This window comes from Filicampus tigris, chromosome 10 (assembly GCF_054856515.1).
Source record: "Filicampus tigris isolate MCC_2025a chromosome 10, RoL_Ftig_1.0, whole genome shotgun sequence".
NCBI lineage: Eukaryota > Metazoa > Chordata > Actinopteri > Syngnathiformes > Syngnathidae > Filicampus > Filicampus tigris.
The window spans coordinates 6,677,374-6,693,729 of record NC_141226.1 but is presented as its reverse complement, the minus strand read 5'-3'; the positions used below and the strand labels follow the sequence as shown (position 1 = coordinate 6,693,729).

At 41.8% G+C, this 16,356-nt stretch overlaps 1 protein-coding gene and 30 non-coding genes across 31 annotated transcripts in view; 1 reads left to right on the top strand and 30 right to left on the bottom strand.

Annotated features, from left to right (window-relative positions):
• Positions 1 to 16,356, top strand: part of LOC147140483 (uncharacterized) — a 51,165-nt gene that overhangs the window by 10,829 nt on the left and 23,980 nt on the right. The window lies entirely within an intron of this gene.
• Positions 112 to 184, bottom strand: trnar-acg (transfer RNA arginine (anticodon ACG)). Its single transcript has one exon. It is a non-coding gene; the product is annotated as a tRNA-Arg (tRNA).
• trnar-acg (transfer RNA arginine (anticodon ACG)) lies at positions 819 to 891 on the bottom strand. Its single transcript has one exon. It is a non-coding gene; the product is annotated as a tRNA-Arg (tRNA).
• On the bottom strand, positions 1,534 to 1,606 carry trnar-acg (transfer RNA arginine (anticodon ACG)). The gene has a single exon. It is a non-coding gene; the product is annotated as a tRNA-Arg (tRNA).
• On the bottom strand, positions 2,243 to 2,315 carry trnar-acg (transfer RNA arginine (anticodon ACG)). The gene has a single exon. It is a non-coding gene; the product is annotated as a tRNA-Arg (tRNA).
• trnar-acg (transfer RNA arginine (anticodon ACG)) lies at positions 2,951 to 3,023 on the bottom strand. The gene has a single exon. It is a non-coding gene; the product is annotated as a tRNA-Arg (tRNA).
• On the bottom strand, positions 3,656 to 3,728 carry trnah-aug (transfer RNA histidin (anticodon AUG)). The gene has a single exon. It is a non-coding gene; the product is annotated as a tRNA-His (tRNA).
• trnar-acg (transfer RNA arginine (anticodon ACG)) lies at positions 4,369 to 4,441 on the bottom strand. Its single transcript has one exon. It is a non-coding gene; the product is annotated as a tRNA-Arg (tRNA).
• trnah-gug (transfer RNA histidin (anticodon GUG)) lies at positions 4,529 to 4,600 on the bottom strand. Its single transcript has one exon. It is a non-coding gene; the product is annotated as a tRNA-His (tRNA).
• Positions 5,076 to 5,148, bottom strand: trnar-acg (transfer RNA arginine (anticodon ACG)). Its single transcript has one exon. It is a non-coding gene; the product is annotated as a tRNA-Arg (tRNA).
• Positions 5,243 to 5,314, bottom strand: trnah-gug (transfer RNA histidin (anticodon GUG)). The gene has a single exon. It is a non-coding gene; the product is annotated as a tRNA-His (tRNA).
• trnac-aca (transfer RNA cysteine (anticodon ACA)) lies at positions 5,791 to 5,863 on the bottom strand. Its single transcript has one exon. It is a non-coding gene; the product is annotated as a tRNA-Cys (tRNA).
• On the bottom strand, positions 5,958 to 6,029 carry trnah-gug (transfer RNA histidin (anticodon GUG)). The gene has a single exon. It is a non-coding gene; the product is annotated as a tRNA-His (tRNA).
• trnar-acg (transfer RNA arginine (anticodon ACG)) lies at positions 6,507 to 6,579 on the bottom strand. The gene has a single exon. It is a non-coding gene; the product is annotated as a tRNA-Arg (tRNA).
• Positions 7,050 to 7,121, bottom strand: trnah-gug (transfer RNA histidin (anticodon GUG)). Its single transcript has one exon. It is a non-coding gene; the product is annotated as a tRNA-His (tRNA).
• On the bottom strand, positions 7,599 to 7,671 carry trnac-aca (transfer RNA cysteine (anticodon ACA)). Its single transcript has one exon. It is a non-coding gene; the product is annotated as a tRNA-Cys (tRNA).
• Positions 8,696 to 8,768, bottom strand: trnar-acg (transfer RNA arginine (anticodon ACG)). Its single transcript has one exon. It is a non-coding gene; the product is annotated as a tRNA-Arg (tRNA).
• trnar-acg (transfer RNA arginine (anticodon ACG)) lies at positions 10,113 to 10,185 on the bottom strand. The gene has a single exon. It is a non-coding gene; the product is annotated as a tRNA-Arg (tRNA).
• trnah-gug (transfer RNA histidin (anticodon GUG)) lies at positions 10,981 to 11,052 on the bottom strand. Its single transcript has one exon. It is a non-coding gene; the product is annotated as a tRNA-His (tRNA).
• trnar-acg (transfer RNA arginine (anticodon ACG)) lies at positions 11,519 to 11,591 on the bottom strand. The gene has a single exon. It is a non-coding gene; the product is annotated as a tRNA-Arg (tRNA).
• trnah-gug (transfer RNA histidin (anticodon GUG)) lies at positions 11,684 to 11,755 on the bottom strand. The gene has a single exon. It is a non-coding gene; the product is annotated as a tRNA-His (tRNA).
• Positions 12,227 to 12,299, bottom strand: trnar-acg (transfer RNA arginine (anticodon ACG)). The gene has a single exon. It is a non-coding gene; the product is annotated as a tRNA-Arg (tRNA).
• Positions 12,390 to 12,461, bottom strand: trnah-gug (transfer RNA histidin (anticodon GUG)). Its single transcript has one exon. It is a non-coding gene; the product is annotated as a tRNA-His (tRNA).
• Positions 13,095 to 13,166, bottom strand: trnah-gug (transfer RNA histidin (anticodon GUG)). Its single transcript has one exon. It is a non-coding gene; the product is annotated as a tRNA-His (tRNA).
• trnar-acg (transfer RNA arginine (anticodon ACG)) lies at positions 13,643 to 13,715 on the bottom strand. The gene has a single exon. It is a non-coding gene; the product is annotated as a tRNA-Arg (tRNA).
• Positions 13,806 to 13,877, bottom strand: trnah-gug (transfer RNA histidin (anticodon GUG)). The gene has a single exon. It is a non-coding gene; the product is annotated as a tRNA-His (tRNA).
• trnar-acg (transfer RNA arginine (anticodon ACG)) lies at positions 14,343 to 14,415 on the bottom strand. Its single transcript has one exon. It is a non-coding gene; the product is annotated as a tRNA-Arg (tRNA).
• On the bottom strand, positions 14,506 to 14,577 carry trnah-gug (transfer RNA histidin (anticodon GUG)). The gene has a single exon. It is a non-coding gene; the product is annotated as a tRNA-His (tRNA).
• Positions 15,051 to 15,123, bottom strand: trnar-acg (transfer RNA arginine (anticodon ACG)). The gene has a single exon. It is a non-coding gene; the product is annotated as a tRNA-Arg (tRNA).
• Positions 15,214 to 15,285, bottom strand: trnah-gug (transfer RNA histidin (anticodon GUG)). The gene has a single exon. It is a non-coding gene; the product is annotated as a tRNA-His (tRNA).
• On the bottom strand, positions 15,919 to 15,990 carry trnah-gug (transfer RNA histidin (anticodon GUG)). The gene has a single exon. It is a non-coding gene; the product is annotated as a tRNA-His (tRNA).

Sequence of the window (16,356 nt, the reverse complement as noted above, 5' to 3'; positions counted from 1 at the left end):
TTTTCCTTGTTGGCAGTGTTACATGAGGTCTTTCAATCCTATCATCTCTGGTAGACTTTGTGTGGTATTTTTTTCACCACTTTCAGCTAGGGTTTACCACAATAGAGTGGCTGAGCTAGCTAGGAGTTGAACCTAGAATCTTCTGATCCGTAGTCAGATGCGTTATCCATTGCGCCACTAGCCCCTTAATTATAAATGGACTTCTGTAAGCCTCTTTCGAGTATTGTCACTGTCCCACTCAAAAATTAAAGTCATTGATGAGATTTTAATTTGCCATGACCCGGATTCAAACCGGGGTCGCTGCAGCCACAACACAGAGTACTAACCACTATACGATCACGGCCTTCACATATTATTCCATTCAGGAGAAACATTGTGTCTACCATTGTCGGCCATTGTGTAAGGCTGAAATAAAATGGAACCGCGAGGCTGATTAGCCAGGACCTACTGAATCCGTCTAATTTGGTGGGCAGAAAACTGGTCATAAGTGTGAATTGAAACTGATACAATTCAGAAATGTTATCCACTAATACAATGGAAATGAAGTTTTTCGAGTGGAGGCTTGATCTACCGGAGATTGTGTAACCTTTTCATGTGAGATGAACTCCCTCACGAGGGAAAATTGATGTTAAATTACAGCTAGAACTGAATGTGTACACATGTTCTAGGCTCCCAATCAGTTAAGTTTAGATAACCTTTGAACAATCTTTTCCTTGTTGACAGTGTTGCATGAGGTCTTTCAATCCTAACATCTCTGGTAAACTTCGAGTGGTATTTTTTGCACCACTTTCAGCTAGGGTTTACCACGATAGAGTGGCTGAGCTAGCTAGGAGTTGAACCTAGAATCTTCTGATCCGTAGTCAGATGCGTTATCCATTGCGCCACTAGCCCCTTAATCATAAATGGACATCTGTAAGCCTCTTTCGAGTATTGTCACTGTCCCACTGTCTCAAAAACTAAAAAAGTCATTGATGAGATTTTAATTTGCCATGACCCGGATTCGAACCAGGGTCGCTGCGGCCACAACACAGAGTACTAACCACTATACGATGACGGCCTTCACATGTTACTCCATTCAGGAGAAACATTGTGTCCACCATTGTCGGCCATTGTGTAAGGCTGAAATAAAATGGAACCGAGAGGCTGATTAGCCAGGACTACTGTGAAACTGTCTAATTTGGTGGGCAGAAAACTGGTCATCATTGTGAATTGAAACTGATACAATTCAGAAATGTTTACCACTAATACAGTGGAAATGAAGTTTTTTGAGTGGAGGCTTGATCTACCGGAGATTGTGTAACCTTTTCCTGTGAGATGAACTCCCTCACGAGGGAAAAGTGATGTTAAATTACAGCTAGAACTGAATGTGTACACTTGTTCTAGGCTCCCAATCAGTTAAGTTTAGATAACCTTTGAACAATCTTTTCCTTGTTGACAGTGTTGCATGAGGTCTTTCAATCCTAACATCTCTGGTAAACTTCGAGTGGTATTTTTTGCACCACTTTCAGCTAGGGTTTACCACGATAGAGTGGCTGAGCTAGCTAGGAGCTGAACCTAGAATCTTCTGATCCGTAGTCAGATGCGTTATCCATTGCGCCACTAGCCCCTTAATTATAAATGGACATCTGTAAGCCTCTTTCGAGTATTGTCACTGTCCCACAAAAACTAAGAAAGTCATTGATGAGATTTTAATTTGCCATGACCCGGATTCGAACTGGGGTCGCTGCAGCCACAACACAGAGTACTAACCACTATACGATCACGGCCTTCACATGTTATTCCATTCAGGAGAAACATTGTGTCTACCATTGTCGGCCATTGTGTAAGGCTGAAATAAAATGGAACCGAGAGGCTGATTAGACAGGACTACTGTGAAACTGTCTAATTTGGTTGGCAGAAAACTGGTCATCAGTGTGAATTGAAACTAATACTATTCAGAAATGTTGACCACTAATACAGTGGAAATGAAGTTTTTTGAGTGGAGGCTTGATCTACCGGAGATTGTGTAACCTTTTCCTGTGAGATGAACTCCCTCACGAGGGAAAAGTGATGTTAAATTACAGCTGGAACTGAATGTGTACACATGTTCTAGGCTCCCAATCACTTAAGTTGAGATAACCTTTGAACAATCTTTTCCTTGTTGGCAGTGTTACATGAGGTCTTTCAATCCTATCATCTCTGGTAGATGTTGTGTGGTATTTTTTTCACCACTTTCAGCTAGGGTTTACCACAATAGAGTGGCTGAGCTAGCTAGGAGTTGAACCTAGAATCTTCTGATCCGTAGTCAGATGCGTTATCCATTGCGCCACTAGCCCCTTAATTATAAATGGACTTCTGTAAGCCTCTTTCGAGTATTGTCACTGTCCCACTCAAAAACCAAAGTCATTGATGAGATTTTAATTTGCCATGACCCGGATTCGAACCGGGGTCGCTGCGGCCACAACACAGAGTACTAACCACTATACGATGACGGCCTTCACATGTTATTCCATTCAGGAGAAGCATTGTGTCCACCATTGTCGGCCATTGTGTAAGGCTGAAATAAAATGGAACCGAGAGGCTGATTAGCCAGGACTACTGTGAAACTGTCTAATTTGGTGGGCAGAAAACTGGTCATCATTGTGAATTGAAACTGATACAATTCAGAAATGTTTACCACTAATACAGTGGAAATGAAGTTTTTTGAGTGGAGGCTTGATCTACCAGAGATTGTGTAACCTTTTCCTGTGAGATGAACTCCCTCACGAGGGAAAAGTGATGTTAAATTACAGCTGGAACTGAATGTGTACACATGTTCTAGGCTCCCAATCAGTTAAGTTGAGATAACCTTTGAACAATCTTTTCCCTGTTGACAGTGTTGCATGAGGTCTTTCAATCCTAACACCTCTGGTAAACTTCGAGTGGTATTTTTTGCACCACTTTCAGCTAGGGTTTACCATGATAGAGTGGCTGAGCTAGCTAGGAGTTGAACCTAGAATCTTCTGATCCGTAGTCAGATGCGTTATCCATTGCGCCACTAGCCCCTTAATTATAAGTGGACATCTGTAAGCCTCTTTCGAGTATTGTCACTGTCCCACAAAAACTAAGAAAGTCATTGATGAGATTTTAATTTGCCATGACCCGGATTCGAACCGGGGTTGCTGCAGCCACAACACAGAGTACTAACCACTATACGATCACGGCCTTCACATATTACTCCATTCAGGAGAAACATTGTGTCTACCATTGTCGGCCATTGTGTAAGGCTGAAAAAATGGAACCGAGAGGCTGATTAGCCAGGACTACTGAATCCGTCTAATTTGGTGGGCAGAAAACTGGTCATCAGTGTCAATTGAAACTGATACAATTCAGAAATGTTGACCACTAATACAGTGGAAATGAAGTTTTTCGAGTGGAGGCTTGATCTACCGGAGATTGTGTAACCTTTTCCTGTGAGATGAACTCCCTCACGAGGGAAAAGTGATGTTAAATTACAGCTAGAACTGAATGTGTACACTTGTTCTAGGCTCCCAATCAGTTAAGTTTAGATAACCTTTGAACAATCTTTTCCTTGTTGACAGTGTTGCATGAGGTCTTTCAATCCTAACATCTCTGGTAAACTTCGAGTGGTATTTTTTGCACCACTTTCAGCTAGGGTTTACCACGATAGAGTGGCTGAGCTAGCTAGGAGTTGAACCTAGAATCTTCTGATCCATAGTCAGATGCGTTATCCATTGCGCCACTAGCCCCTTAATTATAAATGGACATCTGTAAGCCTCTTTCGAGTATTGTCACTGTCCCACTGTCTCAAAAACTAAAAAAGTCATTGGTGAGATTTTAATTTGCCATGACCCGGATTCGAACCGGGGTTGCTGCGGCCACAACACAGAGTACTAACCACTATACGATCAAGGCCTTCACATGTTGTTCCATTCAGGAGAAACATTGTGTCTACCATTGTTGGCCATTGTGTAGCTGAAATAAAATGGAACCGAGAGGCTGATTAGCCAGGACTACTGTGAAAGTGTCTAATTTGGTGGGCAGAAAACTGGTCATCAGTGTGAATTGAAACTGATACAATTCAGAAATGTTGACCACTAATACAGTGGAAATGAAGTTTTTTGAGTGGAGGCTTGATCTACCGGAGATTGTGTAACCTTTTCCTGTGAGATGAACTCCCTCACGAGGGAAAAGTGATGTTAAATTACAGCTAGAACTGAATGTGTACACATTTTCTAGGCTCCCAATCAGTTAAGTTTAGATAACCTTTGAACAATCTTTTCCTTGTTGACAGTGTTGCATGAGGTCTTTCAATCCTAACATCTCTGGTAGACTTTGTGTGGTATTTTTTTCACCACTTTCAGCTAGGGTTTACCACAATAGAGTGGCTGAGCTAGCTAGGAGTTGAACCTAGAATCTTCTGATCCGTAGTCAGATGCGTTATCCATTGCGCCACTAGCCCCTTAATTATAATTGGACTTCTGTAAGCCTCTTTCGAGTATTGTCACTGTCCCACTCAAAAAACAAAGTCATTGATGAGATTTTAATTTGCCATGACCCGGATTCGAACCGGGGTCGCTGCAGCCACAACACAGAGTACTAACCACTATACGATCACGGCCTTCACATATTATTCCATTCAGGAGAAACATTGTGTCTACCATTGTCGGCCATTGTGTAAGGCTGAAATAAAATGGAACCGCGAGGCTGATTAGCCAGGACCTACTGAATCCGTCTAATTTGGTGGGCAGAAAACTGGTCATCAGTGTGAATTGAAACTGATACAATTCAGAAATGTTGACCACTAATACAGTGGAAATGAAGTTTTTCGAGTGGAGGCTTGATCTACCGGAGATTGTGTAACCTTTTCCTGTGAGATGAACTCCCTCACGAGGGAAAAGTGATGTTAAATTACAGCTAGAACTGAATGTGTACACATGTTCTAGGCTCCCAATCAGTTAAGTTTAGATAACCTTTGAACAATCTTTTCCTTGTTGACAGTGTTGCATGAGGTCTTTCAATCCTAACATCTCTGGTAAACTTCGAGTGGTATTTTTTGCACCACTTTCAGCTAGGGTTTACCACGATAGAGTGGCTGAGCTAGCTAGGAGTTGAACCTAGAATCTTCTGATCCGTAGTCAGATGCGTTATCCATTGCGCCACTAGCCCCTTAATCATAAATGGACATCTGTAAGCCTCTTTCGAGTATTGTCACTGTCCCACTGTCTCAAAAACTAAAAAAGTCATTGATGAGATTTTAATTTGCCATGACCCGGATTCGAACCAGGGTCGCTGCGGCCACAACACAGAGTACTAACCACTATACGATCACGGCCTTCACATGTTATTCCATTCAGGAGAAACATTGTGTCCACCATTGTCGGCCATTGTGTAAGGCTGAAATAAAATGGAACCGAGAGGCTGATTAGCCAGGACTACTGTGAAACTGTCTAATTTGGTGGGCAGAAAACTGGTCATCATTGTGAATTGAAACTGATACAATTCAGAAATGTTGACCACTAATACAGTGGAAATGAAGTTTTTTGAGTGGAGGCTTGATCTACCGGAGATTGTGTAACCTTTTCCTGTGAGATGAACTCCCTCACGAGGGAAAAGTGATGTTAAATTACAGCTGAAACTGAATGTGTACACATGTTCTAGGCTCCCAATCAGTTAAGTTGAGATAACCTTTGAACAATCTTTTCCCTGTTGACAGTGTTGCATGAGGTCTTTCAATCCTAACATCTCTGGTAAACTTCGAGTGGTATTTTTTGCACCACTTTCAGCTAGTGTTTATCACGACAGAGTGGCTGAGCTAGCTAGGAGTTGAACCTAGAATCTTCTGATCTGTAGTCAGATGTGTTATCCATTGCGCCACTAGCCCCTTAATTATAAATGGACATCTGTAACCCTCTTTCGAGTATTGTCACTGTCCCACTGTCTCAAAAACTAAAAAAGTCATTGATGAGGTTTTAATCTGCCATGACCCGGATTCGAACCGGGGTCGCTGCGGCCACAACACAGAGTACTAACCACTATACGATCACGGCCTTCACATGTTATTCCATTCAGGAGAAACATTGTGTCCACCATTGTCGGCCATTGTGTAAGGCTGAAATAAAATGGAACCGAGAGGCTGATTAGCCAGGACTACTGTGAAACTGTCTAATTTGGTGGGCAGAAAACTGGTCATCAGTGTGAATTGAAACTGATACAATTCAGAAATGTTGACCACTAATACAGTGGAAATGAAGTTTTTCGAGTGGAGGCTTGATCACCGGGAGATTGTGTCAACCTTATCCTGTGAGATGAACTCCTTCATGAGGGAAAAGTGATGTTAAATTAAAGCTGGAACTGAATGTGTACACATGTTCTAGGCTCCCAATCAGTTAAGTTTAGATAACCTTTGAACAATCTTTTCCTTGTTGGCAGTGTTACATGAGGTCTTTCAATCCTATCATCTCTGGTAGACTTTGTGTGGTATTTTTTGCACCACTTTCAGCTAGGGTTTACCACAATAGAGTGGCTGAGCTAGCTAGGAGTTGAACCTAGAATCTTCTGATCCGTAGTCAGATGCGTTATCCATTGCGCCACTAGCCCTTTTATTATAAATGGACTTCTGTAAGCCTCTTTCGATTATTGTCACTGTCCCACTCAAAAACTAAAAAAGTCATTGATGAGATTTTAATTTGCCATGACCCAGATTTGAACCGGGGTCGCTGCGGCCACAACACAGAGTACTAACCACTATACGATCACGGCCTTCACATATTATCCCATTCAGGAGAAACATTGTGTCTACCATTGTCGGCCATTGTGTAAGGCTGAAATAAAATGGAACCGAGAGGCTGATTAGCCAGGACTACTGAATCTGTCTAATTTGGTGGGCAGAAAACTGGTCATCAGTGTGAATTGAAACTGATACAATTCAGAAATGTTGACCACTAATACAGATGCGTTATCCATTGCGCCACTAGCCCCTTAATTATAAATGGACTTCTCTAAGCCTCTTTCGAGTATTGTCACTGTCCCACTCAAAAACTAATAAAGTCATTGATGAGATTTTAATTTGCCATGACCCGGATTCGAACCGGGGTTGCTGCGGCCACAACACAGAGTACTAACCACTATACGATCACGGCCTTCATATGTTATTCCATTCAGGAGAAACATTGTGTCTACCATTGTCGGCCATTGTGTAAGGCTGAAATAAAATGGAACCGAGAGGCTGATTAGCCAGGACTACTGTGAAAGTGTCTAATTTGGTGGGCAGAAAACTGGTCATCAGTGTGAATTGAAACTGATACAATTCAGAAATGTTGACCACTAATACAGTGGAAATGAAGTTTTTCGAGTGGAGGCTTGATCACCGGGAGATTGTGTCAACCTTATCCTGTGAGATGAACTCCTTCATGAGGGAAAAGTGATGTTAAATTAAAGCTAGAACTGAATGTGTACACATGTTTTAGGCTCCCAATCAGTTAAGTTGAGATAACCTTTGAACAATCTTTTCCTTGTTGACAGTGTTGCATGAGGTCTTTCAATCCTAACATCTCTGGTAAACTTCGAGTGGTATTTTTTGCACCACTTTCAGCTAGGGTTTACCACGATAGAGTGGCTGAGCTAGCTAGGAGTTGAACCTAGAATCTTCTGATCTGTAGTCAGATGTGTTATCCATTGCGCCACTAGCCCCTTAATTATAAATGGACATCTGTAACCCTCTTTCGAGTATTGTCACTGTCCCACTGTCTCAAAAACTAAAAAAGTCACTGGTGAGATTTTAATTTGCCATGACCCAGATTCGAACCGGGGTCGCTGCGGCCACAACACAGAGTACTAACCACTATACGATCACGGCCTTCACATATTATCCCATTCAGGAGAAACATTGTGTCTACCATTGTCGGCCATTGTAAGGCTGAAATAAAATGGAACCGAGAGGCTGATTAGCCAGGACTACTGAATCTGTCTAATTTGGTGGGCAGAAAACTGGTCATCAGTGTGAATTGAAACTGATACAATTCAGAAATGTTGACCACTAATACAGATGCGTTATCCATTGCGCCACTAGCCCCTTAATTATAAATGGACTTCTGTAAGCCTCTTTCGAGTATTTTCACTGTCCCACTGTCTCAAAAACTAAAAAAGTCATTGATGAGATTTTAATTTGCCATGACCCGGATTCGAACCGGGGTTGCTGCGGCCACAACACAGAGTACTAACCACTATACGATCAAGGCCTTCATATGTTATTTCATTCAGGAGAAACATCGTGTCTACCATTGTCGGCCATTGTGTAAAGCTGAAATAAAATGGAACCGATTGGCTGATTAGCCAGGACTACTGTGAAAGTGTCTAATTTGGTGGGCAGAAAACTGGTCATCAGTGTGAATTGAAACTGATACAATTCAGAATTGTTGACCACTAATACAGTGGAAATGAAGTTTTTTGAGTGGAGGCTTGATCTACCGGAGATTGTGTAACCTTTTCCTGTGAGATGAACTCCCTCATGAGGGAAAAGTGATGTTAAATTACAGCTGGAACTGAATGTGTACACATGTTCTAGGCTCCCAATCAGTTAAGTTGAGATAACCTTTGAACAATCTTTTCCTTGTTGAGAGTGTTGCATGAGGTCTTTCAATCTTAACATCTCTGGTAAACTTCGAGTGGTATTTTTTGCACCACTTTCAGCTAGGGTTTACCACGATAGAGCGGCTGAGCTAGCTAGGAGTTGAAACTAGAATCTTCTGATCCGTAGTCAGATGCGTTATCCATTGCGCCACTAGCCCCTTAATTATAAATGGACTTCTGTAAGCCTCTTTCGAGTATTGTCACTGTCCCAATGTCTCAAAAACTAATAAAGTCATTGATGAGATTTTAATTTGCCATGACCCGGAGTCGCAGCGGCCACAACACAGAGTACTAACCACTATACGATCACGGCCTTCACATATTATCCCATTCAGGAGAAACATTGTGTCTACCATTGTCGGCCATTGTGTAAGGCTGAAATAAAATGGAACCGAGAGGCTGATTAGCCAGGACTACAGTGAAACTGTCTAATTTGGTGGTCAGAAAACTGGTCATCAGTGTGAATTGAAACTGATACAATTCAGAAATGTTGACCACTAATACAGTGGAAATGAAGTTTTTCGAGTGGAGGCTTGATCACCGGGAGATTGTGTCAACCTTCTCCTGTGAGATGAACTCCTTTGTGAGGGAAAAGTGATGTTAAATTACCGCTGGAACTAAATGTGTACACATGTTCTATGCTGCCAATCAGTTAAGGTGAGATAACCTTTGAACAATCTTTTCCTTGTTGACAGTGTTGCATGAGGTCTTTCAATCATATCATCTCTGGTAGACTGTGTGGTAATTTTTGCACCACTTTCAGCTAGGGTTTACCACAATATAGTGACTGAGCTAGCTAGGAGTTGAACCTAGAATCTTCTGATCCGTAGTCAAATGCGTTATCCATTGCGCCACTACCCCCTTTACTATAAATGGACTTCTGTAAGCCTCTTTCGAGTATTGTCACTGTCCCACTGTCTCAAAAACTAAAAAAGTCATTGATGAGATTTTAATTTGCCATGACCCGGATTTGAACCGGGGTTGCTGTGGCCACAACACAGAGTACTAACCACTATACGATCACGGCTTTCATATATTATCCCATTCAGGAGAGATTGTGTGTCTACCATTGTCGGCCATTGTGTAAGGCTGAAATAAAATGGAACCGATAGGCTGATTAGCCAGGACTCCTGAATCTGTCTAATTTGGTGGGCAGAAAACTGGTCATCAGTGTGAATTGAAACTGATACAATTCAGAAATGTTGACCACTAATACAGTGGAAATGAAGTTTTTCGAGTGGAGGCTTGATCACCGGGAGATTGTGTCAACCTTATCCTGTGAGATGAACTCCTTCATGAGGGAAAAGTGATGTTAAATTACCGCTGGAACTAAGTGTGTACACATGTTCTATGCTGCCAATGAGTTAAGGTGAGATAACCTTTGAACAATCTTTTCCTTGTTGACAGTGTTGCATGAGGTCTTTCAACCCTATCATCTCTGGTAGACTTTAGGTGGTATTTTTTGCACAACTTTCAGCTAGGGTTTACCATCATAGATTGGCTGAGCTAGCTAGGAGTTGAACCTAGAATCTTCTAATCCGTAGTCAGATGCGTTATCCATTGCGCCACTAGCCCCTTAATTATAAATGGACTTCTGTAAGCCTCTTTCGAGTATTGTCACTGTCCCACAAAAACTAAAAAAGTCATTGATGAGATTTTAATTTGCCATGACACGGATTCAAACCGGGGTTGCTGCGGCCACAACACAGAGTACTAACCACTATACGATCACGGCCTTCATATGTTATTCCATTCAGGAGAAACATTGTGTCTAGCATTGTCGGCCATTGTAAGGCTGAAATAAAATGGAACCGAGAGGCTGATTAGCCAGGACTACTGTGAAACTGTCTAATTTGGTGGGCAGAAAACTCGTCATCAGTGTGAATTGAAACTGATACAATTCAGAAATGTTGACCGCTAATACAGTGGAAATGAATTTTTTTGAGTGGAGGCTTGATCTACGGGAGATTGTGTAACCTTTTCCTGTGAGATGAACTCCCTCATGAGGGATAAGTGATGTTAAACTACAGCTGGAACTGAATGTGAACACATGTTCTAGGCTCCCAATCAGTTAAGGTGAGATAACCTTTGAACAATCTTTTCATTGTTGACAGTTTTGCATGAGGTCTTTCAATCCTAACATCTCTGGTAAATGTCACATGGTATTTTGTGCTGCACTTTCAGATGGGGTTTACCACAATAGAGTGGCTGAGATAGCTGAGAGTTGAACCTAGAATCTTCTGATCCGTAGTCAGACGCGTTATCCATTGCGCCACCAGCCCCTTGAGTATAAATGGACTTCTGTAACCCTCTTTCGAGTATTGTCACTGTCCCACAAAAACTAAAAAAGTCATTGATGAGATTTTAATTTGCCATGACCCGGATTCGAACCGGGGTCGCTGCGGCCACAACACAGAGTACTAACCACTATACGATCACGGCCTTCATATGTTATTCCATTTAGGAGAAACATTGTGTCTACCATTGTCGGCCATTGTAAGGCTGAAATAAAATGGAACCGAGAGGCTGATTAGCCAGGACTACTGTGAAACTGTCTAACTTGGTGGGCAGAAAACTGGTCATCAGTGTGAATTGAAACTGATACAATTCAGAAATGTTGACCACTAATACAGTGGAAATGAAGTTTTTCGAGTGGAGGCTTGATCACCGGGAGATTGTGTCAACCTTATCCTGTGAGATGAACTCCTTCATGAGGGAAAAGTGATGTTAAATTACCGCTGGAACTAAATGTGTACACATGTTCTATGCTGCCAATCAGTTAAGGTGAGATAACTTTTGAACAATCTTTTCCTTGTTGCATGAGGTCTTTCAATCCTATCATCTCTGGTAGACTTTGTGTGGTATTTTTTGCACCACTTTCAGCTAGGGTTTACCACAATAGATTGGCTGAGCTAGCTAGGAGTTGAACCTAGAATCTTCTGATCCGTAGTCAGATGCGTTATCCATTGCGCCACTAGCCCCTTAAATATAAATGGACTTCTGTAAGCCTCTTTCGAGTATTGTCACTGTCCCACACTCAAAAACTAATAAAGTCATTGATCAGATTTTAATTTGCCATGACCCGGATTTGAACCGGGGTTGCTGCGGCCACAACACAGAGTACTAACCACTATACGATCACGGCCTTCATATGTTATCCCATTCAGGAGAAACATTGTGTCTACCATTGTCGGCCATTGTGTAGCTGAAAAAATGGAACCGAGAGGCTGATTAGCCAGGACTACTGTAAAACTGTCTAATTTGGTGGTCAGAAAACTGGTCATCAGTGTGAATTGAAACTGATACAATTCAGAAATGTTGACCACTAATACAGTGGAAATGAAGTTTTTTGAGTGAAGGCTTGATCTACCGGAGATTGTGTAACCTTTTCCTGTGAGATGAACTCCCTCATGAGGGAAAAGTGATGTTAAATTACAGCTGGAACTGATGTGTACACATGTTCTAGGCTCCTAATCAGTTAAGTTGAGATAACCTTTGAACAATCTTTTCCTTGTTGGCAGTGTTACATGAGGTCTTTCAATCCTATCATCTCTGGTAGACTTTGTGTGGTATTTTTTTCACCACTTTCAGCTAGGGTTTACCACAATAGAGTGGCTGAGCTAGCTAGGAGTTGAACCTAGAATCTTCTGATCCGTAGTCAGATGCGTTATCCATTGCGCCACTAGCCCCTTAATTATGAATGGACTTCTGTAAGCCTCTTTCGAGTATTGTCACTGTCCCACTCAAAACCTAAAAAAGTCATTGATGAGATTTTAATTTGCCATGACCCGGATTCGAACCGGGGTTGCTGCGGCCACAACACAGAGTACTAACCACTATACGATCACGGCCTTCATATGTTATTCCATTCAGGAGGAACATTGTGTCTAGCATTGTCGGCCATTGTAAGGCTGAAATAAAATGGAACCGAGAGGCTGATTAGCCAGGACTACTGTGAAACTGTCTAATTTGGTGGGCAGACACTCGTCATCAGTGTGAATTGAAACTGATACAATTCAGAAATGTTGACAGCTAATACAGTGGAAATGAAGTTTTTTGAGTGAAGGCTTGATCTACCGGAGATTGTGTAACCTTTTCCTGTGAGATGAACTCCCTCATGAGGGAAAAGTGATGTTAAATTACAGCTGGAACTGATGTGTACACATGTTCTAGGCTCCCAATCAGTTAAGTTGAGATAACCTTTGAACAATCTTTTCATTGTTGACAGTTTTGCATGAGGTCTTTCAATCCTAACATCTCTGGTAAATGTCATATGGTATTTTGTGCTTCACTTTCAGATGGGGTTTACCACAAGAGAGTGGCTGAGATAGCTGAGAGTTGAACCTAGAATCTTCTGATCCGTAGTCAGACGCGTTATCCATTGCGCCACCAGCCCCTTGAGTATAAATGGACTTCTGTAACCCTCTTTCGAGTATTGTCACTGTCCCACAAAAACTAAAAAAGTCATTGATGAGATTTTAATTTGCCATGACCCGGATTCGAACCGGGGTCGCTGCGGCCACAACACAGAGTACTAACCACTATACGATCACGGCCTTCATATGTTATTCCATTTAGGAGAAACATTGTGTCTACCATTGTCGGCCATTGTGTAAGGCTGAAATAAAATGGAACCGAGAGGCTGATTAGCCAGGACTACAGTGAAACTGTCTAATTTGGTGGTCAGAAAACTGGTCATCAGTGTGAATTGAAACTGATACAATTCAGAAATGTTGACCACTAATACAGTGGAAATGAAGTTTTTTGAGTGAAGGCTTGATCTACCGGAGATTGTGTAACCTTTTCCTGTGAGATGAACTCCCTCATGAGGGAAAAGTGATGTTAAATTAAAGTTGCAACTGAATGTGTCCACATGTTCAAGGCTCCTAATCAGTTAAGTTGAGATAACCTTTGAACAATATTTTCCTTGTTGGCAGTGTTACATGAGGTCTTTCAATCCTATCATCTCTGGTAGACTTTGTGTGGTATTTTTTGCACCACTTTCAGCTAGGGTTTACCACAATAGAGTGGCTGAGCTAGCTAGGAGTTGAACCTAGAATCTTCTGATCCGTAGTCAGATGCGTTACCAATTGCGCCACTAGCCCCTTACTTATAAATGGACTTCTGTAAGCCTCTTTCGAGTATTGTCACTGTCCCACTCAAAAACTAAAAAAGTCATTGATGAGATTGTGATTTGCCATGACCCGGATTCGAACCGGGGTCGCTGCGGCCACAACACAGAGTACTAACCACTATACGATCACGGCCTTCACATACTAATCCATTCAGGAGAAACATTGTGTCTACCATTGTCGGCCATTGTGTGAAAATGGAACCGAGAGGCTGATTAGCCAGGACTACTGAATCCGTCTAATTTGGTGGGCAGAAAACTGGTCATCAGTGTGAATTGAAACTGATACAATTCAGAAATGTTGACCACTAATTCAGTGGAAATTAAGTTTTTCGATTGGAGGCTTGATCTCCGGGAGATTGTGTCAACCTTATCCTGTGAGATGAACTCCTTCATGAGGGAAAAGTGATGTTAAATTACTGCTGGAACTAAGTGTGTACACATGTTCTATGCTGCCAATCAGTTAAGGTGAGATAACCTTTGAACAATCTTTACCTTGTTGACAGTGTTGCATGAGGTCTTTCAATCCTATCATCTCTGGTAGACTTTGTGTGGTATTTTTTGCACCACTTTCAGCTAGGGTTTACCACAATAGAGTGGCTGAGCTAGCTAGGAGTTGAACCTAGAATCTTCTGATCCGTAGTCAGATGCGTTATCTATTGCGCCACTAGCCCCTTAATTATAATTGGACTTCTGTAAGCCTCTTTCGAGTATTGTCACTGTCCCACTCAAAAACTAATAAAGTCATTGATGAGATTTTAATTTGCCATGACCCGGATTCGAACCGGGGTTGCTGCGGCCACAACACAGAGTACTAACCACTATACGATCACGGCCTTCACATACTAATCCATTCAGGAGAAACATTGTGTCTACCATTGTCGGCCATTGTGTAAGTGAAATAAAATGGAACCGAGAGGCTGATTAGCCAGGACTACTGAATCCGTCTAATTTGGTGGGCAGAAAACTGGTCATCAGTGTGAATTGAAACTGATACAATTCAGAAATGTTGACCACTAATTCAGTGGAAATGAAGTTTTTCGAGTGGAGGCTTGATCACCGGGAGAGTGTGTAAACCTTATCCTGTGAGATGAACTCCTTCATGAGGGAAAAGTGATGTTAAATTACTGCTGGAACTAAGTGTGTACACATGTTCTATGCTGCCAATCAGTTAAGGTGAGATAACCTTTGAACAATCTTTACCTTGTTGACAGTGTTGCATGAGGTCTTTCAATCCTATCATCTCTGGTAGACTTTGTGTGGTATTTTTTGCACCACTTTCAGCTAGGGTTTACCACAATAGAGTGGCTGAGCTAGCTAGGAGTTGAACCTAGAATCTTCTGATCCGTAGTCAGATGCGTTATCTATTGCGCCACTAGCCCCTTAATTATAAATGGACTTCTGTAAGCCTCTTTCGAGTATTGTCACTGTCCCACTCAAAAACTAATAAAGTCATTGACGAGATTTTAATTTGCCATGACCCGGATTCGAACCGGGGTTGCTGCGGCCACAACACAGAGTACTAACCACTATACGATCACGGCCTTCATATGTTATTCCATTCAGGAGGAACATTGTGTCTAGCATTGTCGGCCATTGTAAGGCTGAAATAAAATGGAACCGAGAGGCTGATTAGCCAGGACTACTGTGAAACTGTCTAATTTGGTGGGCAGACACTCGTCATCAGTGTGAATTGAAACTGATACAATTCAGAAATGTTGACAGCTAATACAGTGGAAATGAAGTTTTTTGAGTGAAGGCTTGATCTACCGGAGATTGTGTAACCTTTTCCTGTGAGATGAACTCCCTCATGAGGGAAAAGTGATGTTAAATTACAGCTGGAACTGATGTGTACACATGTTCTAGGCTCCCAATCAGTTAAGTTGAGATAACCTTTGAACAATCTTTTCATTGTTGACAGTTTTGCATGAGGTCTTTCAATCCTAACATCTCTGGTAAATGTCATATGGTATTTTGTGCTTCACTTTCAGATGGGGTTTACCACAAGAGAGTGGCTGAGATAGCTGAGAGTTGAACCTAGAATCTTCTGATCCGTAGTCAGACGCGTTATCCATTGCGCCACCAGCCCCTTGAGTATAAATGGACTTCTGTAACCCTCTTTCGAGTATTGTCACTGTCCCACAAAAACTAAAAAAGTCATTGATGAGATTTTAATTTGCCATGACCCGGATTCGAACCGGGGTCGCTGCGGCCACAACACAGAGTACTAACCACTATACGATCACGGCCTTCATATGTTATTCCATTTAGGAGAAACATTGTGTCTACCATTGTCGGCCATTGTGTAAGGCTGAAATAAAATGGAACCGAGAGGCTGATTAGCCAGGACTACAGTGAAACTGTCTAATTTGGTGGTCAGAAAACTGGTCATCAGTGTGAATTGAAACTGATACAATTCAGAAATGTTGACCACTAATACAGTGGAAATGAAGTTTTTTGAGTGAAGGCTTGATCTACCGGAGATTGTGTAACCTTTTCCTGTGAGATGAACTCCCTCATGAGGGAAAAGTGATGTTAAATTAAAGTTGCAACTGAATGTGTCCACATGTTCAAGGCTCCTAATCAGTTAAGTTGAGATAACCTTTGAACAATAT